This window comes from Triticum urartu, chromosome 2 (genome assembly GCF_003073215.2).
Source record: "Triticum urartu cultivar G1812 chromosome 2, Tu2.1, whole genome shotgun sequence".
Taxonomy (NCBI): domain Eukaryota; kingdom Viridiplantae; phylum Streptophyta; class Magnoliopsida; order Poales; family Poaceae; genus Triticum; species Triticum urartu.
This window is the reverse complement of record NC_053023.1, coordinates 377,103,727-377,108,565: the sequence shown is the minus strand read 5'-3', so window position 1 is coordinate 377,108,565 and position 4,839 is coordinate 377,103,727. Positions and strand designations below refer to the sequence as shown.

Here is a 4,839-nt window from a genome sequence, read left to right as displayed (position 1 = left end):
GAGATGTTTATGGGCTAAGTTGGGGACTAAGCTGCTTTTTAGTACTACTTGTCACCCCCAAACTGATAGACAAACTGAAGTAGTCAATAGAACATTGTCTACTATGCTTAGGGCTGTTTTGAAGAATAACAAGAAACTGTGGGAAGAATGCTTGCCTCATATTGAATTTGCTTATAATCGTTCATTGCATTCTACTACTAAGATGTGCCCTTTTGAAATTGTGTATGGCTTCCTACCTCGTGCACCTATTGATTTGTTGCCTCTTCCATCTTCGGAGAAGGTTAATTTTGATGCTAAAGAACGTTCTGAATTGATTTTAAAAATGCATGAGTTAACTAAGGAAAACATTGAGCGTATGAATGCTAAATATAAACTTGCTAGAGATAAGGATAGAAAACATGTTGTGTTTGCACCTGGAGATCTTGTTTGGTTACATTTGCGTAAAGATAGATTTCCTAATCTGCGCAAATCAAAGCTAATGCCACGTGCTGATGGTCCTTTTAAGGTTTTAGAGAAAATAAATGATAATGCATATAAACTTGAGCTACCTGCAGATTTTGGGGTTAGTCCCACTTTTAATATTGCAGATTTGAAGCCTTATTTGGGTGAGGAAGATGAGCTTCCGTCGAGGACGACTTCATTTCAAGAAGGGGAGGATGATGCGGACATCAATACCATTGTTACACCCACAGCCCCTACTGTTACATATACTGGACCAATTACTAGAGCTCGCGCACGTCAATTAAATTACCAGGTACTTTCGTTTCTTGGTAATGATTCTAATGTTCATGAGATTATGATGCTGCCTAAATTGGATACATTTGTTTTGCTTTCAAATGAAGGGCCTAGCTTGGAGAAGGATGAACATTGGAGCAAAAACACGCATGAAGTTGATGGCATGCGCAAGGGGATCAAGAACGGAGTTACAAGTGATGATTTCAGGACTTTGAAGCCGCCATAAGGAGTGCATGAAGCCATGGACGAAATATACAAGATGCCACTTCATAATATTCGTCCATAGGCTATTCTAGGTGCTGCGTCACCTTATTAATGGGCCAGGCCCATGTAATTTTGAAATACTTAAGTATAGGCTATTTTTAGAGTCCGTATGTGTGGGGAAACAAGAGTTAGGGTTGGTTTCAGACCCCACCCTCAAGGGCCACGAAATTCCCCTCTCTTCCTCCATATATACAGCCCTTAGGGCGTCGTTTAGACTTTGGGTTTTGTTTAGATTAAAAGTTCGCCATAGCTGCAACTTCGCGTACTTCGTTTGTGTCCAACGACCAGACCAAGACGTCACGGAACCCCACCTTGATCAATAAAGCTTTCATCTTATATTCGCAATATCCAGATTGCAATCTCAGTTTCTTGCTTGTTCTTCGTTTGCTCGCAGGAAACAGGCCCTCGTGGTCAGGTTGATCGTGCTCCGGCGTGGTCAATAACCCCTCGAAAGTTGGTTTAGCGATTGCTAAGGCGCGACGTCTCGCACGTTCGTAGTCGGATCGTCAAGGTCGACTCCCACAGAAAACGATAGCCACCATCTCATCGAAACATCGGGACACCTTTGCCTCTATCAGTTTTACAGTTGAGACTACAGAGTATTGCATTAATTCAAAAATGTAGGGTTACCAAGAGTTCAAGAAAAAAATCATTCATAGCATAAAGCATGAAAGGATATGTAATAGTAGCGTATGTTACATGGGGTTTCAGACAAAAGAAGTCCATAATATGAATGAGTTTTGAGCCAAGACAATAAATTAGTAACAGAAGAGTGACTACATGCCCTACTCATTATTAGCTTACCAGAAGTACGACAAATGTGAGTTTCATATCTACGACAAGATCATGGCTGCATTTGCAGATGAAGTAAAAATAGTCCATTTTTAATATTTGTAAGACATATATATCACCTTGGTAAGTTCTTCCTGCATCTGAAGGAATTCCAGTTTTTTCCTCCTCTTAGAAACTAAATCTTTAGATGGCAATACCGTACAAACTCTATCCACAACTTCATCTGGTAGAGAAGACAATATTGCTACAACAGCCTCCTCAGGTTTTAGGGTGTGTTTGGATGGTGGCCTGGGCGTTATGCCTGGAAAAATTTCAAGCCTGGGAGCTTCCTGATACGGTGGTGTTCTCTTGCCTGGCCAGGCTAGCTTAAACTCGTTGTGTTTGGTTCATAGCCTCGCCTGGTGAATTTTTTAATGGGCCATAAAGTGACAAATGAACATGCAACGGCTGATTAGCCTTGGAATTGATGCCCAGGCAGCTGAGCTTGAGCGCCAGGCTACCTGTTTCGGATGCCTCGCCCAGGCTAAGCAAGGTGCCTGGACAAACAACCCAGGCTAATCAAGGTCCACCCGAACCAGGCCAGGCCAGCATCTGTTTCTCCAGGACATGAAACAAACACAGTCCAGGCAGTCCCCAGGCAGGCTCCAGGCTAGGCATTTTTCATCTAGGACTTGATCCAAACACGCCTTTATTCTCCCATATATGACAAAAGTCTAGACAACATTAGAAAGATGAGTAAGGGTGCAAGCCCAAACAGTACTTTTGTAGCCACTGAGAAATATATCAAGAAATTTAGCTTGAAAGTATGAGAATGGACGATGGCATGGCATGATTGAGTGAGATGTCCAACCAGTCTCGTAGTTGGACATAAAATGAAGTTGTAATGAATTACATTAACACAAGAAGTTATGGTTGTTAAAAGCAATATAATCCAACTATAACTGTGCTTATTTGTAAGTGGAGACAGAATTATGGATGTAGCTCACAACAGCATCAGACTTCACATTACAGTTACTACATAAGGAATATAGCTCTGGGAACAAGAATTATGAAATGAGATCATATAGAAGGGACAACTGATAAATAAACTATGATGTACTAGGATAAGTAACCATGGTGCTGAATAGGGCATAGTGGTACTTACGGATAGCAAAAACAAAGAAACAAAAGTCATCTTTTGAAGACAAAAAAAGGTTCGACGATGAGAAAAAGGTCAAACAAGAACAGTATATCATTTTCACAAGTGCTAATACAATTAAGCATTTAAAGGAGCTGCTATAGAAGACATCAAATAATTCTCTTTTGAAGAAAACAGTGGAAGTGATAAAAAGATAAAAATTTCCACAGAATTCACCAAAAACATATCACCAATAATTCTCGAATGGACAGATTGGGCCTTATAATTTCCGCAGAGATCACCAAAAAGATACCACCAATATATAGATGATTGGTTGGCACATAGACACTACATAGTTCTTCATCACCTTTGTCAGTCTGTGATGCAATGGTAGATGATCACTTGAGAACCCAAAAAAACAAAGTTTATTAGCGCACCATTAGCATGCTAACCATGTAGACTTGGGCAATTAGATATCACATGGTTCATCAATTCTGTCACTGTTCTTTACAGAATTTTCAAGAGCTCAAGACCTGTGCTAATGTGTGTATTGATTTTGATTAGTTTATACTTTTTTATTAAATAACACACTAACCATTGTTGCTGATGCATTTATCAATCCTAATTGGTATCTCATTTTTGGTAAATAACATATTCTTACACATTCCAAAACTCTCATGCAGGCAAACCATTTGAGTTGCACTCTCTGTTAATGGATGGCAACGAACGAAACAAACAGCAGCACCAACACCAACACAGCCGGATCAACTCCAACTGCAGCTGCTAGGGATCTTAGTGCACAGGTTGAACGCGACAGCAAGGCCACCAGACAACGAAGGCATGTTATTTCTAGCCTTGGCAACAAGTAACCAGAATAAAAGCTACATCTATGACTACGAAGAAACAGGAGACACCCAGCTGGGAACAAGTAACAAGTTTTGAACTCTCTTATTTCAGATCATCTCTACACTCTGCATTTTATTCAGAAAAGCATACAAAATAATGCAATCATTACATTTACTTCTGTGCTGCTAGGGACAGGTGCTCAAGTGTACTTTAATCATGCAATAATTAATTGTACTTCCCAAAAGTTACATAACCGAACCTTCTAACCAGTTCCTTGCCCTCTGCTCTGCAAATCTATGGTCTAGTTAGTTCTAAACTTTGCATCTAAAATGTTAATGAATGAGTGCATGTTATTACCCAGATTAACATCAGTAATCTTTCATGTAGATTAGTACTAAGTTCGCTGCTGTAGTGCGGTACATGGAAAGAGAGGAGGAGAGGGCGAGAGTGGGGGTGGACCTCCATGGTGTCAGCAGCAGTTGGTCAGAGGACCTCGGAGCAGTGGAGCCGTCTCCTCGCAGGGCCTCCTCATTGGAGAGTAGGACCACGCCGAGGAATCCGCGGCCTCCCACACCTCCTCTACCGGCCAGGAGAGCCGCTGCAGCCGCGCGAGGAGGCGCTATAGGCATTGGAGAGGAGCCACGTTGTTGACGATGGCGCGGGTGGAGCTGAGATAAGAGGGAGCCGTGCAAGGTCCCGTTGATACGGCGGCCCGGGTGGAGGGCATGACGGTGAAGCCACCAGAAGAGATATTATTCCTGCCCTCATCCTCCGCGAACGATGAGTAGATGGGAGTCGGCGTCGGTGCTATCCACTAGGGAGAAGTGAGTGAGAATGGGGAACAGGAAGGGAGATGCAGTTCATGCGTCTTTTTTAGTAACAGAGAGAGTACTTTTTTTTTTGAGAAATAGAGAGAGTACGTGTTGTATGGGTGTGTCAGTCAAGTCCTTCTGCTTGGGCCAAGCCCAAAAACTGTGCAAAAAAACAAATACAAATGAAATACAATTTTCCACCAAAAATGCAAAATGTTCATAAAAGATAAAAATTTTAAATATGTTATGGAAAAAAAAATAAAAATACAATTA

General features: G+C 41.5%; 1 long non-coding RNA gene across 1 annotated transcript; it reads right to left on the bottom strand.

Moving 5' to 3' along the window:
* Positions 1-1,640: 1,640 nt before the first annotated feature.
* On the bottom strand, positions 1,641-4,613 carry LOC125537375. The gene is made up of 2 exons (XR_007295845.1): positions 4,214-4,613; positions 1,641-2,504 (listed from the first exon to the last, which is right to left on the bottom strand). It is a non-coding gene; the product is annotated as an uncharacterized LOC125537375 (long non-coding RNA).
* Positions 4,614-4,839: the final 226 nt, after the last annotated feature.